Genomic DNA, 26,661 nt, shown 5'->3' with positions numbered 1-26,661 from the left:
CTCGCTGAAATGGCAGTGGAAAGCTTGATAATCCGACAATCTCTGCGGACATTACCGGCTGTGGCCGGAAGGCAGGTGCCTTAATTTCCAGTAACAGGCAGCTATTACTGAGCAGATCTTCTTCTTAAAATGGAGTAGGTAATGGCCCATGGTGCTTTGGGTGCTCGTCTAAGCTGCCTATTAGAGCTTAATGTGATTTACACTGTGGAGAGATGGAGAACAGAGGTGGAGGAGAGGGGAGCTAAATCGGGAAGGAGAAAGTGCTGGAATCCATGTGAGCGTGTGAGGGAATGAATCCATGAAGGAATTTCAATCTGCTGCTTTTCTCATGGAATGAAAGAAGAGTTGTGTGTGTGTGTGTGTGTGTGTGTGTGTGTGTGTGTGTGTGTGTGTGCGCGCGTGTGTGTGTGTGCGTGTGTGCGTGCGTGCGTGTGTGTGTGTGTGTGTGAGGATTAATCCCTGAAGTCAGTTTCATGACTTGCAGCAGTTTCTCTGCATAATCTGAGAGCAGCACTAAGCCGAGGTGTATGAAGTGTGGTGGGATCTGTGGCAGAGCTCAGCACCAGTTTAACCTCCCAGTACACGATCACACACGAGGACAAGCATCAACAGCTGATCAGAGCCAGCGTCCTGACCCTGTCTGACTCTTTTATCTCTTTTATCTTTTATCTGTCTGACTCTTTTATCTCTTTTATCTTTTATCTGTCTGACTCTTTTATCTCTTTTATCTTGTCCACAGGTCTGTGACACACAGTGTCTGCATGTCAACAGATAGATGAGACATGTTGATGGGACATTCTGAGCCTTGGTTCTGTTCAAACATGTTCTGATCAATTCATTTTCTTGAATCGTCGCCATGTGTCGTCTGCTGCATTCGCTACCAGTGACTCTTTATTTTATTTTTTTGGACTGAAAATGTGTGTGTGTGAGATCCAGAGGTTTAAACTCGGCCCTGATCCACGATGAAACACGTGAGAGCGTCTTCAGTTTCAGTGCGTTTGGGTTCATCAGATGCTGCTGCTGATACCAGCTCTCGCTGTTCCACTTATGTGGAAGCCAAACTGCGAATCACCAGCTTCGTTCAGGCAGCAGAGTCACAGCAGACTGCGTTTTCTGCTTCATGCAGCCTGCGGCTTCATGCACTGGGAGGATAATGAAGCACGTTGTTGTACCTCCACTCGATACCTGCTTGTCATCACTGTGTCCTGCACATCACCCAGAACTGGAACCCTGGAAACGCGGCCTGCAGAGGACCAGACTCTGCACACACTGAGGGGAAGTAACACCGCAGCCTCCTGGGACTTGTCAGCTCAACACAAACGGAGGTTGTTGTTGATCTGATGTTGTTGTTGGCAGGTCGTTGTGTTTCCCGCTCTTCTTCTCCCTCAGCACTTCTAATATTTGATTTGTTTACTTCAGTGAAAATGTGAATGAACTTTAATGGAGAATCATACTGTTGTTTTATTTCCTGATAGATTTAACCACAGTGTTTGATTGTCAGTGTCAGCTGATTCATCCTCCAGCAGCCACACCCTTCATTTCCTCTGTTCCAGCCGTGTCTTCTCCACCTGAAGCTTCCTGCTGCGGGAAAATGGATTTCTCACTTCGAGCCTGAGGAGCAGCGTATTTTCTTTTTGCAGATATGATGCTCATTTCACAAAATTTCATGGGACCAGGTCGACGAATGAGCAGCGGGAGGTAGAAATCATCACAAAACTCATTTCAGATTTCACAAAGAGTGGGAAGAGTTGAGAAGCAGCCGAACTTTCACTGAGCGGCTTTGTTACAGTCGCAGTCAGCAGGTTATTGCCTGGAAGGTCGAGGCACCTCGGCTGCATGTGTGCATGTTAATGTAATAATCAAGGTACCGAGCTCTGCTGATAATTTCATCCACTTGTAAAGGTATTTGGAACATGGAGGCTAGAACAGTTACCATAAAATAATAAAACCAGGTTCCAAGGTCATTGCCCCCCGACCTCTGGTTTTCAGTCGGAGCGACGGCGAGGACACTGAATCACCAACAACTGTCTGAATCTGCTCCGTATGCCTTCTCCATCCCGTCCTGCCAAACAGCCAGATCAGGGAATCAGGCAGCGATTAGTCTCCCCTGAGCCGCACATGAAGGACGATCCACCAGGCTTGTCCTCATTAAGTCTCCATTAGCAGGAGTGTAATGGATTTTTAATGAAGGAGGGAGACACAAACACGAAAAGGAGCTCGACTTGACCCCGACATGAGAGGGGAGCCACGCCAATCATCACCCAGAATCCTCCTCACCTTCTGCAGCTGTCCTCACAGGGACAAATATACCAGAGAATTTAAAAAACAATCACTTTATGGAGGTTTTTATTTCACATTTAAATATTTAGCTTTCAGTCGCTTTCATTTCACTTATTATTTTCTGTAATTCTGCAAAGAAAAACAACTTGTAACACAACACAAATCCCACGCCTGCTCTCTCCTGTGTGAAAGCTGCGTTTCTTCCATAAAATCTCTCATTAGCAGTTTTGTTTTCTTGCTTTTTGCCCACGAGTGAATCGTTTGTATGTGGTTCGGACGGAACTGATGAGAACTCTTGAGAACCAGAAGCAATCAGCTCCTCTTTTCACCGGGATCGTTGTTCGTCCCACAACACGAGTCCGACAAACACCATTAAGTTCCTTTTATGGTTCGTAGCTCTTTGTTAGGATTCGCTGAAGTCATTAAAGCTGCATTAATCAGACACAGAAGTTTAATCAGTGAAGCACAATCACACATGAGGATTATCAGTTGTGTTCAAAATCCTGGAATTTAACAGTTGCATTATTATTTCCTTGTTTCTTTTAAGCCCAAAATCATTTAAAGATTTCAAATATGTTGTAAGAAGGTGAAAAATACTCTGCTTTGAAAATGTGTAGTTAAAGTTTGGCATCCAGTCGTACGTCTGTTTCAGTGTGTGTGACCTGGAGGCTTCAAGTTTCCAGTTGTGTGACCATTGTTGGTCCATGACTGGAACTGTTGGGTCTGTTCTTCTGTCCTGCTGCACCACAAAACAGCAACCACCATATAATTCGTCTCATTTTGGAAATAAGTACAAGACTTCATCAAACTTTACAGTTTCATTTTAATTACACGTGATTTTTCATCTCGTGTCGCTCATTAGGTAAAATACTAATGAAGTCTTCCTGATTGCACTTTGCTAAGCTTCATTTGGTAAAAGATGTGTTTGCTAATTATGCTTCTCCACATTTACACCTGAGGGTTGTTTTCCATGTTTAAGATAAATTTTCATCATCTACAGGAAGCCTCAGGAAACCTGACGATTCCAACACAGTTAAACAACGATGATGATGAACACCCTAACCCTCTGAGCAAACATTCACAGCTCCTGTAAAACAACTTCGTCACTAAGGCTCTTCTTTTTCAGCTTAGATTATTTTTATTAATTTAACAAATTATTAGCTGCTACTCCAACAGCAGCTGTGAATCCAGGGGGTGAGGGTTTACTGCCAACATCATTTACAAAGTAAAATGATCCGTTACAGAACAATGGGGCTGTATTTTTTTCTTTTTTTTTAATCAGAGGTTTGGCGTCTTAATTAGGAGCTAAACTATTCACTTTCTCTTCACATTGTTATAGAACAAAAAAGCTTTTACCAGCCACAAAGGCCTCACATCCTGTGCACAGCTCTGTGGATATTATCTTTATCTGAATGTCTTTGAATGTCTCTTCCCCACCTGCACCTTGTAACTAACAATTATTTATTGCATTTAACATCTTTTAAACTCGGTGTTTGATTTAAAGGAGAAAAGACATCCTGCTTAATTGGTGCCTCCAAAAGGTCAGTTTTAATTAATGCTGTGACTCCATAATGCAAATGTGATTATCAAAGAGTTTCTCTCAGAATGCTAAACCTGCAGAAATACCATCAGGGGTTTCATCACCAAAAACCCGAACACATCATACACCAGCAGGACACAAAGCTAATTAAAGAGGAAAATCAATCACCGTCACCTCCAGGAGAAAGACGTTTACAGCAGCTCAGACCAAAGCTCGGTCTGAGTGGAAACTTTACGGGAGCGCGAGGTCAATCACTCAGGATCGTCCGTGTTTGTCTCACTCTGCTCTGCAGGCAACGAGCCTGCTCCTGCTCCTGATTATACATCGTTACATCAGTGGGTCAGTGAGCAGATAAAGGCCTCGGACTCTTTGCACAGTTTTTCACCTTGAGACGCGTTAAATTGAAATAAAAACCTCAGTTTGACGGGAAAATATGAGACCAGGAAAAATGTTTGTCCTTCTGCCTGTGTGGTGACTAAGAGACAAAGACGTGGCTGTAACAGGATGTCTGCAGAGATCAATACAGCAGCAGAGTCTAAACGTCTTCACAGTGATCAGTCAGACTCTGAGGTCAGTGAAGCTAATGTCAAAGTTTTCCTTCTACAGTAAATAATCTCTCAGTTATGAGATGAACTGCCATGAAGGACCTTTCCAAGCTTTACACGTTTCACCCCACTGACCTCAGGCCGTCTCTCAAGTCAGTCAGTCCACCATGTCAGTCCACCATGTCAGTCCACCATGTCAGTCCACCATGTCAGTCCAGACTGAAACGTCCCAGCATCTGCTGAACTGAGCAGACGCCGTGTTTTCATTAGTCTTGTATGTTGTGACGACTCACGCTTCATGTTTTAATTGGCGTTTCTGCACAGCTGGATCCTGGACTCACGCTGCGTGGATCACACCAACACAGAACCCCGGTCGAATTTGTCTATAAAGTTTATTCAAACAAGACGACATGATTACCTGGGACTCAGCTGGTGTAAAGGTTAAAACCGTCATGAATGTGGACATGGTGAGAGGTTCCCAGCTTATATTTAGTCTTTGGTTTCCTGGCATTTTGTGCTTTTCCATGACTACGGTACTTTTTCAACAGTGACACATGATTTTTTTTTTTCCTGTCCACATCAGACCCAAACCGTCCACAGCTGCGTCTGGATCATTATATTTCTATAGGACAACTCCTTTCACCGTCCAGTCAAAGTCATCGCAGCAGAACCTTTTGAAGTGAAAGGTCATCAACCAGTAACGTCTTTCCCAGATGAAAGGCTTCAGATAATTGGAGCAGATTCAGACAGACGGATGAACAAATACACCTGGAGCACGACGAGCGACGGCGAAATGAAAAGAAGCCAAAAAGAAACAGAAAAAGGCAGAAAGGAAAAGAGGAGATGAAAAGGACGGAGCGGAGTCTTAATGCAGACACAATTACCAATTATTTTCTCATTATTCTCTATCTGACCTGCTGCGTAGCTGTGCATGTGATAAAGAACAGTGGCAATAATTCTCCCCTCAGAAGTGAACAGACTGTGCACGCCCGGCCCTGCACACACTGGCACTTTACCTCCGTCTCCTTCCGTCTCCTTCCGTGTCCCTGCGGCTTCCTGATCTTGTTGCAGCGACATTAAAGACGCGTTGGTTCAGCTGCCGCCTGCTCCGAGTCAAACCACATTTCCCCGGAGATCTCACAAACTTCGTAGAGAGTTACGAGCGGCTTGTGAAGCTCATCTTGTCTTTTTATTGCACCGCCGCGCAGCTGCTGCTGAATCATGTCAGATATCAGATGAGTATGAAAGAAATGCTGCGTTCACACTGCAAGTCTTACAGGAAAAACGTGGGAGGAGCTTCTTCGTTATCACTCTGACTTCTGACTGTTACACCGGAAGCTACAGGCGCCACGTGGCTAGCTTAGCTTAGCTGTGTGTGTCAGCCTTTACCAGAGAAACTCATCAAGGTCAGTCGCCCTCAGAGTTTGTCGTCATTGCTCGGCTCCTCGTTACGCCACAGGCTTCATTAGCCACCTGACTGGCCTCGGGTTCAGCGCCCCGATGAATCCGTTTGATCGTATGAAGTCATTACTGGTCGCAACAGTCATGACAGGGCCACACACACACACACACACACACACACACACACACACACACACACACACACACACACACACACAGACGCACACAGAGTTAACAAACATCCCATTGTAATATAGAACACATCTAAATGAAACAGACCATGAAGACATTAACCAGAAGCATCGATTTGGTTTGTATTTGATGCAAATTAGAGATCACTGTGTAATGAAGTCTGAACAGAGACACCCAGCAGCTTGACAGACCACACACACTCACACACACACACACACACACACACACACACACTCACACACACACACACACAGATACACACTACAGGGCTTCAAGGGCCACAGAGACGTGAGTCAAAACACATTTTCTCACCTCTCTGTTCCACGGGAGGCTTTAATTGGACGCGAGCAGCGAGGAGACGACACGTGTAACAGCAAAGTAATTGTGGCTGGAAGTGTGTGTGTGTGTGTGTGTCTGTGTGTGTGTGTCTGTGTGGACCTCTCAGGATCGAGTCTGATGCCTCCTCTGCTGCACAAGTCGTGCAGAACGTTTCTCTCCATCTGTTTTTTTGCACATTTCTAATTTGCTCGTAGACAAATTGAAATGGATGTTGAAATGTTGAAATGTTGCAGATCTGGAGTTCCTCAGGTGGAAAAGTTGCTGAATCAGTAAAAGCAAAATAAAGTGGAAACAGACTTAGTGAATAAACACGGACATAGATGAAGCTTGTAGCTGGAACAAGTCATCAGTTTCAGTGAAGCGATAAAAGCATCAGATCTGTGTGGAGCTGAGGCGACTGGAACCTTCCTCACATTCACACATTCACACGAGTGTTGCCGTTTCTTTGTGATACACATCCAAACATGCAAAATGTAAAAACTGCCTTTAAACACAAAGAGTCTGGTGATGATCCGCCTGCTTCTTTCTTATTCCTCCAGTTATTTAACCTCAGTTTTTGTGTTGAGACGTGCAAATTCCTATTTCCAGGCAAAAACTGGAGGAGGGAAACTAACAAACATCTCCACGTATCAAACTGGCACAGAAAGTGTGTGTGTGTGTGTGTGTGTGTGTGTGTGTGTGAGTCTTAGAAACAGTGGGGGTGGTGTTTGTGCGTGTGCATCGGTGAAGAGAATCCAGACAAAAACAACAAAGTTTGAGGTAAAGAAATAAAAGCAGAGGGAGGAAGCAGCTGATCTGAACACGAACAGTTCTGCTTCATTTGTTTTAAAAGGTAAAGAAACAGAAGAACAAATTCTTTTCAAGGTTTCAGACACAGAATCTGTAACATTACTGGATTCATCCTTTCATCCTTTGGTTTAAGTCATGGTTGGTTGTCTGTCATTCACAAGTCATTGATCTGTTGACTCTGTTGAACGTGACGGGACGTTAGTATGTCAGAGTAAGGTCATGTGATGTGGTCACATGGTTCAGACTGGTTTTTATCTGTTGCAGCAGCCAGCGTGTTTTAGTGACGTCTGTCATGTTGGCTAATGTCAGTGAAATGATTCTACCCGTGAAAATACCATGAAAACATTTATCTGTTTATCTGAAATGTTTTCCAGCTTTTTTGCTGCTGAAATGGAGCAGACTCCAACGGTCAGAGTCAACGGTCACACAGCCAGTAAACAGACAAACAGAACGGGAACGTCTGCGTTCAGTTCACTTCAACGTGGACGAAGACAATTATCCAGAAAAATAAACAAACAGGAGTAACTGATGACATCTCATCCTCAGCTCTGTAATAAGTACGGTTCAGGTCAGATACGATGGCGTAACACAGAGCTGGGACTGAGCTGAAGGCTTAGAAGTTCAGAGGGAGGAGAGATGGACTCAAACCACAGATTTCATGGTTTCATTTAATGTTTCATCTTCATGTTCACACTGACTTCAGCATGAAGTCACATGGACTGACAGGTAGTTTACCATTTATCTTCAGACTCATGAAGACACACGAGAAGATTCATTTTTCATCCGTCTCTTCATTTAAAGACGAACCTTCATTGAATCATCCACAAACTAACACACAGAAGACGTCTGCGGCTGGAGAGGCGGACTGGACCGTCCCCACGTGAACACATGAAACAAACATGGTTTCCATCGTCTGAGCTTCGACTCTGACGCAGGAGCAGAACATCAGAGCTGCATCTGGACAGAAACTCGACTTGATGCCAAATGGCCAATTAATCAGTCGACCATTTAACTTGATTCTGCACAGGAAGAAGCTGCCCCCCCCCCCCAACAACCCCCCACAACCCTGAGCTGCTGTTTTCCATTCATTGATTCATGTGTACAGACATAAGCAGGACAGGGGCCACTTTGAAAGCAGACTCCTGGTTTTCTGTCTGTGGATCTGCTTCCTGTCAGATTCTGTAATGTCGCTAATTCCTCAGGTCTCAAAGCCTCCGAATCATCCTCAGCTTCTTTTTTCCCTCGAAGCTTAATCAGCAATCAAATGATCCTGAAATGTGATGATGGTGCTGCACTGAGTTATCATATCACAGCACACTGGATTAGTGTGTGTGTGTGTGTGTGTGTGTGTGTGTGTGTGTGTGTGTGTGTGTGTGTGTGTGTGTGTGCGTGTGTGTGCGTGTGTGCGTGCGTGTGTGCGTGCCTGTGTGTGTGTGTGTGTGTGTGCGTGTGTGTGCGTGTGTGCGTGCGTGCCTGTGTGTGTGTGTGTGTGAAGATTTCCCCTCAGAGCCTGTGGTTCGTGTGCAGCGCTGCAGCTGGAACAGATGAAGATGGATCAGCGTCTCTGTCTGAGTGTCTTAGGGAAGCAGAAACAGGACGGAGACGCTGCGGAGACACTCGCAGCAGAGGCACATGACTCCGCCCCCGAGGTCCCCGATGGAAGGCTCAGCGATTTTGTGGCTGATTATCAAAATCCACGCAGCAGTTTCCTCTGCTCTGCCTGTTTCTCTCTCTCTGCCGCCTCAGTCCTGCTCTTCAGAACTGTGTGTCAGACACAGAACTGGATGTCCACGGGGGACAGTCCTGTTTCCTCTTTACCCTGCACACCTCAGACTTCAGGTACGACACTCAGTGCCCGAGGGTGGTGGACAGTTTTGTGTTGACAGGTGTGAGCTGAATGACCTGAAGCTCAACATCAGGAGAACAATGGACCGATGGTGGACTTCAGGAGATCCAGGACTGCTGCTACTCCCCATTCCATCAGGCGGGACATGGCTCAGGGGTATAAATACTTGGGTGTCCACAGTGAACTGGACTGGACCAGGAGCTCTGAGGCTCTATGAGAAAGAGTCCGTCCCGGTCCTTGAGCGTCTGAGGCACCTGCTCTGTGTGTGAACTCAACACATCCATGAACCACATTTCTTTTTTTTCCCATCAGCATACAGATCCCTTCATTATCAGAGTCCAGGAAGTGGAACAGCACATGCATGTAACATCTGTGTAAACATACAAAACACGATTAAACATGTGTGAGCTGATTAGTGCTGCAGAGTCCAATTGGCTCAGTGCAAACTTGTTCTTTACAAGTGTAGTTGACTGTAGGGATGTAAACATTCATTTACCTCACACACATTCACGTTATTATCCCATAATTACAGATATTCAGCCTCACTTTTAATCTTTGTTTTGATCGTTTCCTCAGCTCCTGCTCGAGTATAAATGACGTGAAATGACTGAAAATCTGCAGGATGATTGTTGGTGTCACCGTCTGTGTCTGTCTCAGCTCATTATGTGTGTAAGAGCTCAGAGCTGAGGAGGAAGCTTGTGCTGTTAAACCTGAGCTTTAAGCGATTAGACAAAAAGATGTTGTTTTGCCAGATTTCATTCCTGTCATTTGCACAGATGTTAACATCAGTCTGAACGAGCTCACTCCATCTGCTGCTCTGACATCCTGAAGTCTTCGTCTAATGATGAAGCTTTTTATCCACCTTTTTATCATGTTGGAAATTGTTATTCGAACTATAATCACAGATAAATCCGCCCTGTGAAAGAAGCTGTTTGTTGTTCCTGAGACTTTAATGGATTTAACAGAATAGAATGTGAGCAGGCTGCAGAGCCGCAGACAGAGAGCCGAGGATTAAAGACGAGATGATGTGTGAACACGAACAGGTGCAAATTATAAACTGTTGTTAGTGACTGAATCTATTTCCCTTCATTATATTGTATCTACGAACAGAAGCAGCCGCAGTGTGAGGGACTGTGCTGGTCTCTGCCACAGCTGTGAAGCTCCACCCTCTTCAGGTTTAAACTCCACCGCTGGTTGTTCCCTCTCACAGTGACGTCGGACATATTGGCTGTGGCGTCAGTGAGTTTCACGTACTTCATCTTTTATCCACCAGCAACAATAATCTGCGTGTAACCACATCACTTTACACTCACACATCCAGTGTGAACACAAACTTACAGAACAACAACAAACGGTTTCTCTGCGTCTCAGAGGGCGACAAAAAAAAATTCAGAGAGCTGAGAATTCAAAAAGCATCGACAGCTGCACTGAATCAGTTTCCGTCAGTGTTCGCTGTGACTGAAGCTCCACAGAGGTTTTCCACAGAAATGTTGTAGTTAACAGTGACATCTTGTTGTTGCTTGGTAACCACTCCCCTGACGATGCCCTGCTGTTCGGTGAGAGGAGAGCAGAGTCGGGGGTTAGCAGCTGTGGCTTCACCTACCTGGATGGTTATTAATGACCTTGTCCCCCTGCTGGCATGATGTACAACATCCGACCTGGCACTGAACCCCAGGGACACCGAGGGACGGAAGAAGGAGAAGAAGCAGAAATCACTCAGCAAAGTTAAAGTACAAGAGGACACACACACACACACACACACACACACACACACACACACACACACACAGTGTGACACACACACAGTGTGACACACACACACACACACACACACAGTGTGACACACAGTGTGACATAGGGACAGAGGGTTGTTATTCACACACAAACACTCTGTAAAAATCACAGTGCTCTTTTTTTAAAACTGCCTTAAGGTTATTAAATAAAGCAGTGAAGAGACAAAGTTAGTTGTCCCTCAGGACAACAGTCCTCGAGTCTCCTGCATACAGATTCATGAACACAGTAGTCACTCAGAGCAAATGTGTTCCCACGTTAAAACGGGAGCTATTCTCTGTCCTGTCCCGCATCAGCGGAGACGGCTGAGGTGGTTTCACACGAGGCGGAGACGATCTTATCAAAGAACAGTTCCACTGCGCCACACGAGCCGCAAAGCCACAGTTCGATTCCATCATGTTTCCGTCAGTGAACGTCTCAGGATTAGTTTCATCTCAGTTTGTGGATGTAATGAATAAAAAGTGCTGTGGTCGAACTGATGGAGTTCACACGACCTGATGATGACTTTCATACTGTCGTTTGGATGTGATGAAGATGTGGGATGGATGAGGTTACTCCAGGTTACTCCAGTTCTTCATCAAGCATTTCATCCAGGCAGTTCAAAAATCAAGCATGTTTACTTTTAACAAACTGTTATTATTATTCTAATTCATTATACCCTATCTAATTATTTCAGTGTGAACACAAACCTGGTTCACAGGGTTAGTTTGTGCTTTTCACCTTTCTGACAGTCACCTTCAAAAACCCACAGAACCAGGATAACTCAGCAGAACATGAGCTGGAGCTCACAGTGTAAAGGAAAGAGATGAAGAATCCCTGGCTCCATCTCACACACACACACACACACACACACACACACACACACACACACACACACACACACACACACACACACAAACAAACAAACAAACAAACAAACAACAAACAGTCAGGTGAAAACAGAATTCTGTTGTTACTGACTGTATTTGTAATGTTTCACACGGCCCTGCCTGCCAGCAGATGCAGTTTTATAAGGATAAAATGTATTTGTGTTTGAATCAGATATTTAGTGAGTGGGAGATTTTTCAGTTGAAAAGTCGTCTGTGATGAACGAGCTGTGACGGCTGAAACCGCTCAACAGGAAATGTTCTGAAAATCAGGAAACATTATTTGTAAAACTCTGAGAAAATCATTGAAAAATCGGCATATTATTTGATCTAAATGACTTTGTGTAATGATGGGAAGTTGTGCAGCTGATGTTTTGTACTCGTATGGAAATAAAAGCTCCCGTTTGTCTGCGGTGGTGAAATCGCTGCTGCAGCAGGAGGAGGAGTTAAAAAGCAGAGGTGAAGCTTTTCCTTTCACTGGCTTCTGATTCCTGCACATTTGGTCTTTCATAGTATCATAAAATATTTGTAGGTTTTACTTTTCCTCATATTTTTTGGCCCATGTTTCATTATAAGACGAAGGGGATGAGGTGTGTGAACTCCTGGTTTTTACAGCAGCAGCTTCTTTGGCAGAAACACACTGAACATTAAAATGTCCGACCACATGATTTATGGAAGCAGAATGGGCCATAAGTCAACCAAGCACAGGCCAATAAAAAATTAATAACTGATTGGCTATTAAAGATCATCTGGTCTGCTGTAAAATATCAACTTTAAAAAACACATTAAGTCCAATATATAGAATTTATGGTTGGAAAAACCTGAATGTCCAAAGAATTCACAGGTAAAGATGATTGACAGCAGCTAAATCACACACCTTTACTTTCGCATTGAAATCACTTTGCTGTTTATTGTAATATTTATTAAAATGGTCAGTTTCAACTTTGTCACATCTGTTTCCACCACACAAGGTTAAAAAGATGCTGCAGTATTTAGGTCAGATAACCCATAATGCACCAGGTGGGCTGCTCCAGCACCCGCTCTCTTTGTACACGCTCTTAGGGTTAGTCTGGAGGACGTATTCTGAGCCCAGACAGTTTCATCTCAGCTGCCCATCAAACGCAGACAATGGCAGTGGCCACTTCAAACGTGCTCGGCTTTTCTTCTCTCTGCAGACTTGTTTCTTTGGTCTCCTCCTTCGGTGACGAGTGCTGAGTGTCGCTTATTGTCTGGTCTCCGCTGGAGAACAGCTCTTCATCTGTGAGACTTTCTGAACAAATAAATCTGAAAGGATTTAGGCCATTGTTTAAAGCTGTAATAAACCGGACTCCTCCTGCGAGTGAAGCCTCTGTCAGAAACTGGTTTCACCACAGCCTCTCAGGGTCATCCTGAACCTCCTGTAACCTTTGACCCAACAAACAAGACATCAAGACTAATCGTCTACATTAGCATCTCTGTAAAGCACATCAGCTGCTAGCATGTGGTAAAACATCAGACTGTGCTGGACAGAGACACTTTATTAATCAGAGAGATTCTAGTTTCTGAACAACCAACAAAAACCTCTGCCAGCTACACTTTATCTGCCCATGACTTAGAATAACAAGGACATCATGAATCGTGAACAGTCAGCGCTGATTTCAACAACCTGGTGGTGATAGATAACGTCTTCCTACAGGCTTTAAACTCTCCTGAGTCTCCATCTCTCTGCATCCAAACAGCTTCAAGTTGTCAATAAGAACAGAAGCACCACAGTTTCTCAGCTAAAGATGGAAAGTGCAGAGGCAGCTGAAGTCCACGGGTCAGATGAGGGTCAGACAGAAAGCAGACATCTCTGAATCATTATGTACTTTCAAGGTTTAAGTCCTCCTGTGCCCCGAAGGCTCACAGCTAAAACTCTGTGACTACAGAAGCACACACAGGGCTCTGCATCTGATTACAAACTTCATTTGGTTTCAGTCTCAGTTTGGTTTCAGCTGCCTCGACTATCATTAATCACCAAACTCTGAAATTGAATGTCTCCGCTCCGGAATATTCTCAGTATGAAACTAACTGGACGACCCAGAGCGGTCATCGGTGTCAGGCAGATACACCGCTCTGCCCTCGGTCACAGTCGGACGAGGGTCAAACCACTGAGGTGATTAATGTCCTCCATTTTTCACCCAACTCCTCCCTCTGCCTCTGCCGCTCGCTGAGGAATGACGGAGCCGTTTTCGAGCCTCGTCGACTCCACCAGAATCAGGTGTTGGGTCATTATCACCACATGTGGGCAAACTACTTTAAAATGTCTTCTATATATCAACCAGAGCTGTGACCACAGAGGGGTGAAAGGGTGAGCTGCAGCCCGCTGGCTCAACATAACTCACAGGTCAGCACACACTCGTACACACACTCATTCTTCTCCCCGTCTCCTGAACTGAACCTTTTTCTTTTTTAAACATCTGTTCAGTATATTTACATTTTGTTTTTGTCTCGTATTTTTTGAGGACACAGCTACAGGGAAGCGTGGAGTCCAAAGTGGAAAGGGTTCATCCTTTGGGGAGCTGTCTGTTCTCTGTGAGAGAACAGCCACAGAGGAATTCTGCAGTGGCCATTGTCTCCAGCTGAACAGCAGAGCACAAAGCCGGGCTGAACCGTGTTTCTTTAGCTGTCAGCTCTGTTGTGATCGCTCTCTGTGGCTGATCTTCATCGCTGTCTCTCATCCCAGCATCCATCCTCACAAACGTGCACCGTCTGGCACAATCCTCTGTGATGACAGAGCAAGGCGGCTGCCTCCATATTTAATCTCAGCTGTAACAGTGTCAGCATGATCATCTGTCAAAGTCCGTTCACCGTATCAGAGCGAGAATGTTTGGAGCGAAGTTTATCTGCCCGTCGAATACAAGAAGAGACGAAGACGACAGCGATGCTGAGCTCTGAGCTCGACTTCATGGTCACCAGAATCACAGTCACAACCAAATATACCATATGATCGTTTTCTTCTCTCACAGGCTGCATCACTGCGGGATTTAAACATGTGTCCTGTCTGAATTTACTGTCCAGCGTGAGGGAAATCTTGTCTCCTCCTCACTCTGTGTCCAGAAACATCTGCTCATCAGTTTCATCACACCTCAGAGACAAAACTCTGCTTTTATATTGTCTTTCTAAAACTTGGCCTAGGCCCATGTTCACTTTATTAAGATGACTCTCTTACATTTGACTGATGCCAGGAGACAACAACTACATGACAAACCATAACATACAACACAGACATAATGTATGATTGTGGACCTTTGTCACATGACCTCTCTCTGTCTGCTGTCATATAAAAGGAAAATTCCTGAAAAAGTACATTTTTATTTTCTTAATAAAACATGATGATGATGATGATGATGACGATGATGTGACACGTTGAGAGGAATCTATGGTTGTACATTTCAGTTGCATTCATTTTCTGGCTCATGTTTCTCAGCGCATTTCATCCATTTCCATCATGTTTCCTGTCGACGTGAGTCTTGCTGGTGAACAGAGTAAATGTGCCGTTGAATAAATGAGACCATCCACGCAGCAGTTTCACAGGTTTGATGTCATGTTTGTACGTTTTCTACTTTTACAATTGTAAAAATCTGTGCAATATTATTGTGTATGGAAGTCACTCAACAACCTCCAGCCCATATTTATTTTACTTATTTATCTATGTATGTATATTTACTTTTTACAGCAGCTGTTCTCTTAGTTTAGTATCTTGTTTTGGCCATATTGGTCATTTGGCCCACCAGAGGATGTACTTCCTCCGGCAGCTGAAGAAGTTCAACCTGCCGAGGTCAATGATGGTGCACTTCTACACCTCCATCATCGAGTCCATCCTCACCTCCTCCATCACCATCTGGTACGCTGCTGCCACTGCCAAGGACAAAGGAAGGCTGCAGCGTATCATCCACTCTGCTGAGAAGGTGATTGGCTGCAATCTGCCATCTCTCCAGGACCTGTACGCCTCCAGGACCCTGAGGCGTGCAGGTAAGATTGCAGCTGATCCCTCCCACCCTGGTCACAAACTCTTTGAGACACTTCCCTCCGGCAGGAGGCTGCGGTCCATCAAGACCAAAACCTCACGTCACAGGAACAGTTTCTTTCCCTCTGCCGCCACCCTCATCAACACAGCTCCCCACCCCCTTCCCCACCAAACAGCACAGACCCTCATTTCCCCAATACAGACTGTTACATTAACATAATTCAGCTCTGTACTGTATGCGTTATATTAACGCTCCTATAAGGCATTATTACCTCTGCACTACATCCACTTTGCAACATTGCACATTATATTGTTATTATTTGTACAGACTTTCTTCCACTTAGTACTTTCCTCTTTCTCTTATTTTAGTATTAGTATTAAAACTTTCTTTTCTTGTTCAAACTTGCACCAACAACACCACGTCAAATTCCTTGTATGTGTAACATACCTGGCAATAAAGTTTTCTGATTCTGATTCTGATTCTGATTCTGATTCTTATATTTTACTTTCACTTACTGGACTGTAATCTTGCTGTTGCTAAATGCAATTTCCCCACTGAGGGACTAATAAAGGATTTCTTATTCTTATTCTTATTCTTATTTACATCATCCTCATTTGAAGTTTCCTGAGACCACTTCAGTTGTCATCTGTTCTATCAGTTCTTCCACTTTGGTCTTTTATCTGTTTCTTTCCTCTGTGACAGTATGAACTCATAAATTAATCCACGGTTGTGTCTTTCCCAGTCGGCCTCAGGAGAGATCTGCCAAGTCGGGCTAAATATCCCAGCGCTGGCCTTTTCTGCCTCAGCGGAGAAACGTCGACACGGCGGACGGTGTGCAACAGTAATGGTTGACTCCCATCTGACCCCTGAGCCTCGCTTTTAATCTGAGCCCAGAAGGCTTTGACATTTCTCTGACATTTAGCATCGCACCGTTACCTCACAGAATTGAAAAGGGCCTGGTTACTGGCTCTCAGCAATCAATAGCCAGTTAGTTCATCCTGTGGCAGAGGCCCAGTGGAAAGGTGGCGTCTGTGTAATTGCATTAATCCCGTCTGTCATTTCTGCAGCTCAGCTGCTTTTTAAAAGGTAAAGGAGCAGGACGAAGCAGCTCTGCTGTTTGAAGACGGTGGTCTGGATCTTCATCCTCCAGGAGTCTCCGCCTCTTCTCCTGTTTCTCTCTGTGCTTGTACGAGTTTGTGTGTCTGTCATGTTTCAGGTCACCCTGTTAGAGTCACACGTCCGTAGGTCCTGATCCTTCCTCTGCTGCTTTGTTTTGTTTTTCCTTGTGTGATTTGATGGTTTAAGGACAGAAGGTGTCGTTTGCTGTGCAGATCATTAAACCCTCTGAGGCAAATTTCTGACTTTCTATAAAAAAAACTGACTTGACAATTTGTTCTTCTTAGAAGAGAAAAGCACCTTCTTCCACAGTTTGTGATGTTCATTACACAAAACAGAGAACGGGAAACAACAGAAGTGTTCTGAGTTCAGTTTGAGGCTGAGCTGATCACAAACACACACACACACGTTTTCATGTGTGAAAAAGCTTAAAGTGTAACGTGACAGCGTCAGAGGACATTTTCATTTTACGAGGTTGAGTGTTGATTGCAGAAACTGATTTACTGTGTGAAACACTTCACAGCAGAGTCTGGGCTCAGTGCTCAGACAGGTGAAGGCCGGGGCAGGCTGGAGAGTCTCCACCGCTCTGCTGAAAGGATGCTCCACGAAACAAATCCTCCCTAAAACACGGGCAAAGTGTTTCTGTCCTTTTGTTTTTTTTTTAACACCAATGAAGCAGTGTCCTTTTCAAAATACTGCAAATCAGCTCTGCAACGAGTAGACAGAGCTCGTCAGAGCACCTGAGCTGAGTCGGAGCAGATAATAAGCAGCTGAGCTGCCTCTCCGTCAGGCTGAGGCTCAGGTTCACACCGAAAGTCTCTGATGATTCGCTGTCACTGCCACTTGCCCTCTGCCTCCTCCTGTGAATCAGAAGTTAAAGAGGACTAAACAATGGACCGTGAAAGTCGGAGCAGATTGAGCTCCGGATAAAATCAGAATGAACCTTCCAAAGGAAAAGACTCTATCAAGCCGGAGGCGGATGGTTTGAGTTCATCTGCCAGTCGTCAGACTCAGCTCTCTCTGTGCCATCGACTGAGCCTTTTACCATGTCGAGGCGGTGATGTGAAGTAGAGATGTAGAAGTGAATGTAAATTGATTTTCTAATATGAAAACACTCAGAGGACGGAGCACAGAGCTGTCTCAGTGTCTCACTGCATGTGTACATAAGTTTATGGATTAAAGGTGCAACGTGTAACAATTGGCCAACTGTCAAATTCATTCTCCAAACAAATAGGGGGCAGCATTTTACCAGGAAGTAGGGGTGTCCACGCCCATCATAAGAAGCCAGCAGTGACTGTCACACACGTGACTGATAAATAAAGACCTGGAGCCTTGAACCAGAGCAAGATGACCAGCTCTCCTCTGGCTCAGGTCATGGTGCCCTTGAGCAAGGCATTACGTCCTCACTTCACTGCAGTGGAGAAGATCATTGAGTGTTAAAGTAGAATGTATAAATAAAGGTTAATTTAACCCCCAGAGAACATCATGGCAGTCATCTCATCACATACAATGGGACCTTCTATTTATCACACTGCTTCGTCATGCTACTAGTCACGTGTGTATATGTGTGTGTGCGTGTGTGTGTGTGCCATATGATGGTTACAGGCCAGCCTCGTTAGACAACGACCTTCACGGTTCCTTGGTTGCCCGTCCATGACGACAGGCAGAAACGTCCCCATGACAACCTTTAAATCAGCCCACGGTCTCTCCTCTCACGGTCAGTAAGTCACATTATCTCCTCTGCTGAGAGTTCGTGCTCTTTATCCTCATCATCAGTACCCACAAGTCACTGCTGGGAACGTCTGCAGATGAATCTCAACACCTCTAACCATCGACTCGTCCGATACACCATGAAAGCCAGTGATCAGTGGCTGAAATGTGAAATAAGCGGCGGCTCGCCTCCATCGTCAGGGAAACACAGTAGGGCTCGGAGCACCGTGATGTTCTCAGAGAATTAGAATAACAATGAGAGTCGGATTCACGTGGAATTAGGCGACAGACTCCGTCATGCCTGATGTTAATAGCTGGCAGATACAGAAGGTGTGTTTGTGCTCGGCTGATTTCCCCCGCGCAGCCTGAAATTATGCAGCTAATCCTGCAGCCTCCTCCATCACCCTGCGTTTCAGTGTTTCTCTGCTTATGTGTGTATTTGTTCAAGTGCCTGTGGGTGAAGCACTGTACATATTCAAGTACAGCCTCTGTGGGTTTGTGATGAGATGTGCGCTTAAGTTAGACGCTGTAACTCCGGGGATGTATCTGAAATGTTGACGCTGACGTGCTGACAGAGGTGTTTTATTCAGACAGGGCTGAGCTCGGGGAGCTCCTCCATTTGTCTGCTCTTACAACTTTCTTTTAGGGTGTTTACTCTCTGCATTTAATCAGGAGTTTTTGCTTTGTATTTTCCCTGTCAGGTTTAAAACCCATCACGTAAAAGGTGAAGGGAGAAAGTGCAGCTCAGCGAGTATCGATGAGGATCTGTGGAGACGTGCGTCACTGATTATGTATGCGCACCGCTCTCTTCCCTTCATTGTCTTTTGCTGTTCTGTTGGGATGAAATGTGATGTTTGTCGCTGTTGTGTGGTTTCGTCATTTTCTCTGCAGCTCAGTGGGGAAATTACCAATCATCCACACATCTGACAAAATGTATTTTCTATTATTTCAAAAAGTCGCAGAGCAACCAGGCCACTTATTCCTGCCATTTTATAGACTTTGATCACTATTTTTTTTTCCCAAATGGCCTCTGTGCAAAAGTTTAAAAAATTCGTTATGATCAGCAAATGAACCAAAACACAGAAGGTTTATCGTTGGACTGCAGGTGTGACTGATCAGCAGTCAGAGGAGTCCATGGACACAGGTGAAAGAGAGGGATAAAGTGGAGGCACGTCTGTGACCGTGACAAGAATAGAGTCTGAAATCTGAAGAAACAAAACCTTAAAGCTAAATTATGAGACAACAGCTTCAGTCAGAAGATGAATTCATTCAGCAGGAGCTATAATCCATCACAGCATGTTTGTTCACCTGCTGACAACTGTGCATTTCGCTGAAGTTATGAAGCTGCGCTGTGATAAATTGTGCAGGTTCCACAGTTGAATATATCATGTACAGTCTAAATCACCATCCACTGAGTTTTTTTCTTTGCAGGATTAAATCACTGAGTCACTGTCACACTCCAACTGTGAATGAGGTGAAACTTTATTTCACACCTGAAGTTTGGTTCAAAGAATAAAAATCTGTTGTTGCCTTTTAATTATAGTTTGTTTCATACTCACACTCTCAGATGCTGATGGATGGAAACGGACTCAGCTGTGCAGTAAATCCTCCTCCATGAAGGTTTTAATGTTCACTTTGTTGGACACAGTTTTACTGACGAATGAACGTCATCATTATGTAACCGATGTATAATTTTAAAAGGTGTATTTCACCAAATTCATTTCTTATGTATGTTCATATTCTAATGTTTTTATTTGTTTATATTTTTGTCTGTATTTATTTTGGGGAGCTTTTATTTTGGCAAGTTGTATTTTCATTGCGTGACCTTCGACCTTGTAATGACGACACTTCCTGTGAATTCGCGCTATCCTGCTCACTCGTTTTCTGGACGCTGTGAGCAGAGGTAAGCGTGACAGGTGTTCCTGTTTATAAAGTGTTAAAATACAGTGAAAACGCTAAACAGAGTTTCAGGTTTTACACGATACAGGTCACACACATCACCTGCTGCTGCCGCATTTATTCCGAAGTTTGTATTTATTTATTTATTTAATCATCGGCACTGTTATGTAGCATGCTAGGCTAGGTTACCGATCTCGATCTTTAGCTTAGCTCGAGATCGGTAACCTAGCCTAGCATGCTACATAACAGTGCCGATCTCGAGCTAATCTAAAGGAGCATGGCGCCGGTTGTTGTTTTGTTCCCTTGTGTTTAAAGGTGTGGCTGTGGAAAGCTGGTCATGAGAAGCTGCTGTACTGATTTTTATGTGTTTTGCACAGATATGATCCCTTTATGTTGTTTTTGTGCACATTTATTCGTATGAGATAAAAAACTAATTGCTGCTGATGGGGGGAGAATATCACTGTAACCATACAGTTTGAAAGACGTGTTTTATCTTGTTGTTTTATTAATCAGAGTGATGTGGTAGCAGCTCACTCGTTTTCTGGACGCTGTGAGGAGAGGTGTGGCTGTGGAAAGCTGGCCATGAGAAGTTGCTGTACTGATTTTTATGTGTTTTCCACAGAGAATAAATCCACCCGGTTATTAAGGCTGAGGTTGTCCTCGTCTCCTTCCTCATCACCCACAACATAACGTAGAGTTCGTAGCTACCCTAAGTGTCAGACCAGACCGGTTACAATTACGAGGCTGGACATTTCAAACCTGTCCTGTGTCCTGTGTGGGTCCCTCTGTGCAGACCTGCCTCTTCCCAGTCACTCATCCCACAGGAAACTTCTCATCTCACACATTTATGTCTTCATGTGTCTGCAGCTTTGTGGCACTCATGTCACGTCAAACAGGAAACTGTACGTTTCTCAGTTGACTCAACCACAGAGTGCTGAATTAATGAGCATCAGTTTGAACCTTTCAGCCGTAGAAGTGAACAGAATGAAAGAACCATGATGATGATCATATTAACAATCAACTACATAATATGTAGTAGTTCCCATATTTTTGAAGAAGGTTTTTTTTATGATCAGTAGATAAACTGTTGTAAACTGTTGACATGGTTTGTGTGTCAGGCAGAGACTGTGATGGTACAGTTGGTTGGTCCACACGATGAAGAGGAAACTGAGCGACCTCTGACCTCTGAGGCGGGCCTGATTTCCACAGCTGCCATTTTCACTGACGTTACACAGAAATCCAAATGGTAAGAAGAAACAGACTAATTCTTCACGCCCACAGAAGCAGGAATAGACCAGAATGCACTGCAACCATACCACATGTGTTTTAAATGGGGGTGTGAGTCACACAGTGACACCTGCCATCATCCCTGTTTATTTCTCCCTCCACTTACACTGAAGTAAAGTTAGCTTGTTCTCAGTTATTTATGGTTTTTCTATTAATTTTTGGTCACTAGTAGTGTTGCCATGGCGACGTTGGTCGGCCAGTCAGTAGGTTGCCACAGTGGGTTGTCATGAGATGTGGTTCATGCTCAGGATCAGCTGTAAAAACTAACGACCTTCCCATCAGCTGCTTTTTGTCTGTTGTTCTAATTAGCAAATGTTAGCATGTGACGACAGTGAACATTGTGTCATGTAAACATTAGCATGTTGAGCTGCCGTCATCCACACCGGAGCCGGTCGAGTCCGGTCTCCTCAGGCAGCTGCTGAAAGGAGAGCGAGGCAGCGACGATCCGTCGTGGCTCCCGCTTCCACTGCGAGCTTTCTGCTGTCACCGTGGCCACACGGAGCTGCAGTGGGTGGAGGGAGTGAAATAAACGGATCAGTGAATACGGACACCTGTATCAGAAGACTGCAGTGTCACAGTCTGATCTGATTACTTTGTGCTTCCTGTCAGCTGATGCACAACTTGGCAAATGATCGCTTGAAGCTTCATCTATAGCAAAGACATCACAAATGCGTTTGTGTCCACATGTTGTCTGTTTGTGTGTGTGTGTGTTTGTGTGTGTGTGTGTGTGTGTGTGTGTGTGTGTGTGTGAAGGTTAATAGGGCTGTGTGTGGGGGCAGAGAGAGAACGAGTTTTGGATGAGTCCCATTTGTAGCGCATCATTACTTCCTAGCTCCTGGCTCCGTCCTCAGACAGGCTGATCTATAAATACAACTGGTCCAGACTCGCTGCACGAAGCCGCACTTAGAGAGAGCATGACTGAGCAGGCCCGACAAACAAACAGCACATAAACGAACAAACAAACAGCGCTGAGAAATGAATTGCAAAGCGACGAGGCCTGGATGTTCTCGGAAACTTAACGCTTCATCAGCTGTTTGGGCTCAGTGAGCGTCAGTGATTAGAAAGCTGTTATGTTTGTAGGCAGAACTGTAGAAATGTCGAGAGTCAGATTCTAAAATGGACATGATGGATCAAAATGCAAATCAGACCATCACCACACGCACACGCGTGTCAAAAGAGGCGGCACAGGGATCATCCGGTCCAGAGCGTCCAGTCCTGAGCGTTTCCAGTTGACACCAGATGAGTTTCCATTACTCAGCAGGATTTAGATCCCAGATACTGTACCTTCATTTCATCTGTTACAAACAGCCTGACCTCTGACCTCTGAGCACAGCTCGTTATTCGTTCCTTACATTGTTTTCAAATGGACATAAATGAGAAAAGTGTTTGTGGTTCATGGCTCATAAATCTACAGCTCCACAACAAAGGAGGCAGCGAGAGAGAGAGAGAGGAAAGAAGAGACACCGAATCAGGCCAAGCTGCTCTTTGATCGGGCTCAGTGCTGAACGTTCGACATCAACACTGACTGAAGAAGCACGACACTGAGATGAAACTGTAAAACTTACAAAAGACGGAGCGGAGACGTCTCCGTCGCCCGATTTCCATCAGGCCTCCAGCAGCTTGTTTACTTTCCACTTACTGCTGCTCCTCAGGCTGTCAGATCAGTCAATAACTGTGTGTAGGATCACAGCAGGGTGCTTCTACAACACACACACACACAGTGCGAGTGTGTGGATGTATATGAATCTAAGAGAGCTGAGTGTTTCTCCTGATGAGACAAATAAAAGGAAACTGAACTGATTCGGCTTCTTCTCCCAACGCTGAGCTCCGGATACAGATCAGTATAAACTTCTCTCTGACGGCTAACACACGTTTTCTATCCACAGAGCCCACGGTGAAACGGCTGACACAGACACCTGTTCACAATGCATTCTGGGTAGCACAGGTGATTTCACGCCACCTGCCTGTGAGCTGCAGAATCCCATTGTCCCCATCACCATGTCTGCTGGGAGACATCACACCAGTTAAATACAGGAACCAGTTACTCCTTCGTCCTGTTACTGGGAAAATAATGTCTCAGAACTGGAAACAGGACAGAACACAGAGGCAGCTCACAGATCATGACCACAGCTCCCAGCTCTGATAACCACGGCAGGCTGGTCCAGGTACCGCACCTGAGGTCTCTGTCCAGCACCGTCCCAGGAACAGACTCAGACTCCCAGGCCTCTGGTTCAGGACCTGAGCTTTAGGGAGACACACACACACCACCGGCCCCACGTGGGGTGAGACGGAGATTTATTACATGTATGTAAATATACATATCTGCAGATGATTCACATCAGGTCTGTCTCTGATACCAGCATGTCTCAGACAGGAGCCTTTCTATATTTGGAGCTTTTAATTCCACTTCTTTTAATGAAGGAGAGTTTGTTTCCTCTAAATAACGTTTTACAACAACAGTTAATATAAACTTCGACTGTCGAGCTGCAGTAAATTACTTTTTAATTTAGTTTCATTAAAGGCTGCTTAAATGTAGAGAACAAGCAGCAGCAGAGATCACGGAACTAATGAAGTGTTGTTGGATGTCTAATATATAGCAGCATGGACAAAGTGTGTGTGTGTGTGTGTGTGTGTGTGTGTGTGTGTGTGTGTGTGTGTGTGTGTGTGTGTGTGTGTGTGTGTGTGTTGGGGGACATTTGAAGCTCACTTGGTACCAAAGGGGCAGAAATGCTTATAGGAGGGTTTCTGCAGACTTTCTGCTGACAGAGGACTGTTATCATCAAAATCAGGCCATAACATCCAGGAAATCACAACAAGATAAACCTGAGAGTGAACACACACACTCACACACACACACACACACTCACACATACTGACAATCCCATCCCACTTTCCTGTGCATGTCAGCAGGTGACAGAGTGAGGAGATGGGGGTCACAGCGGGCTCATCAACCTGGCAATTTTCTCCAGGTAAGCAGTTTTACACACAGGAATACACACACATACACACACACTCACATATAAACACAATACAAAGGAGCACAGAGATGAGATGAGATTTCGGTGTCATTCCCATCGGGCTGCAACGGTTGTGTTTTCCATCACTTTTTTTTTTTCCAAATTAACTAATGATTTTTTTTTTAAATTGAGAAAACTCAAACATTTTCATGTTTCACAAACTGTAACCAGATATTTCTGCCAATAAAATAAAAAAGAAAATCCTTAAAGAATAATTTTCTGTTGATTGATGAATCAGTTTATCCAGTTTGTTAAACGAGTTCCAAAGAGATGAAAGTTTAAAACAGGAAACAGTCCTCAGCTTTTCACAGCTCCAACACATCAGTGATCCAGACTTGATGAAATCTGGACCACCTGCTGCCGGGTGGCTGTTTTCTCTGGGACGACGTCCAAAGAAACAGAAGCAGATTGATCACTTACAGAAGACGAAGCGTGAGCGAGCGGCGCCGTCGCTGCTCCGAGATGAAAAACTCCTCAGTGGTTTTAAAATTTGAGCTCATTTCACTGAAAAGTCTTTTTGACACTTTTACCTCAGCTCCACTTTTCCTCGTGTTTCACTTGAAGTCACCGCCCCTGATCTCGGTAATTGAGCCGTCCTTTGTACCGATGGCAAATCAGTCTGTTTTAATCTGGAGGACGAATCCAGTTCATCATATTTCCACCTGACAGTGCTGTGCCTCTGACGCTGATGTTACCGTTTGCGTCTATTTAAAGTCGATCTCAGTGTGGACAAAGCAACAATGAACACAGGAGACGGGGGTGGTGGTAACATGACACAGCCATTCTTCTCCCTCCCTCCCATTTAGATCCTCCAAATGAGAATCTATTTCCCAACAATAGGATGGATTCTTTGTGGCGGAGACAGAAAAGTGAATAATTCAATAACAGAGCCAAAGCTCTTTGACTGGATTGAAACACTTTGCTATCTTTAGTCCTGAAGCCTCTGATTAAAAACAGAGAGGTGCCACTCAGTGGTAACATGAAAAAATGAGACCCGCCTTGAATACAATAGAAGAAGAAGAGAATAGAAAAGAAAGAGAGAGAGAGAGAGGGAGGAGTGAATGGATGGAGGTGGATGCAGATTAAGTGATGAATTCAGTGCCATGAACTGTGTCACTCATTGTCTGAGCCACAATGAAATGTGCCTCCGACACAAATGGAATCCATTTTCCAGCCCGACAGTGATTGTCTGTTCTTTATTATTACACTGATGTGTTTCCTTTTTTTCCGTCCTGTCTCAGAGTAATTCAATTTCTTCCTCCAGGTTCTGCCGAAGGTCTGACGCACACACTCGCTGTGCCTCATGCAAAACGAATCCCACGCTCTGCAGAGAGGCTGCGTTCAGCTTCGGTCCAGCTCAACAGACTCTGAGCTCAGCTGAGCTTTGGTTTGGTCGAGCCTGACTTTATGAGAGATTCATTATTTTATTCATGACACGGTTTCAGCTCCTGACTGCTGATCACCTGTCTGACTGACGCAGACAGGTGAGCCTGGCGTGTGATACAGGTAATTAAAGAGTTTTACGAGCAGACTGCTTGTAGTTCATGAGTGTTAACAATGGACAGACTATGAGACAGTGGACCCCTGGACACAGACATGTGAAAGACCGTCCTCCATGAGAGCAGCCCCCCCAGACTGAAAGAGACTCACAGTTTGTGTGTCTTTGTGTCTTGTTGTAATGGTTCCATGTCTCTATGACGTCTCTTGCGTGTCTTTGTGGTGGTTTTGCTTTCCTTCGTGTTCATTGTGCATCTCATGGTGTAATATCAGAGAGGCTCTCATCTAGGGGCCCCCTGACCCCTTGGGGCCCCAGGGCCTGTGCCCAGGGGCCTGTTCGGTAATCCATCCACAGTAGCAGCAGTGGATGGATCACGCTGAGTGAACCGTGGGCAGTTCAGAGCAGGAGTGTGAGTTTTACAGCTCTGAGCCGTCTCATCATCAGTGTTCAGGTGTTTGACTGCTTCGGTTTTAAGCCATTGAATTTATACGGCACCTTTGTCTTCCAGACAGTTTGAGATCCAGGAAATGCGTCGCAGCTGGAGGTGTGATCGCTT

The 26,661-nt window shown here is 44.8% G+C and overlaps 1 long non-coding RNA gene across 1 annotated transcript; it reads left to right on the top strand.

The window, feature by feature from the left end:
* Window positions 1–24,504: 24,504 nt before the first annotated feature.
* On the top strand, window positions 24,505–26,188 carry LOC121183265. Its single transcript, XR_005894194.1, has 3 exons — window positions 24,505–24,559; window positions 24,909–25,087; window positions 25,872–26,188. It is a non-coding gene; the product is annotated as an uncharacterized LOC121183265 (long non-coding RNA).
* The last annotated feature ends 473 nt before the right edge of the window (window positions 26,189–26,661 follow it).

This window comes from Toxotes jaculatrix, chromosome 1 (assembly GCF_017976425.1).
Source record: "Toxotes jaculatrix isolate fToxJac2 chromosome 1, fToxJac2.pri, whole genome shotgun sequence".
NCBI lineage: Eukaryota > Metazoa > Chordata > Actinopteri > Toxotidae > Toxotes > Toxotes jaculatrix.
The sequence above is the reverse complement of the archived record's forward strand: the minus strand, read 5'-3'. Positions and strand labels throughout refer to the sequence as shown.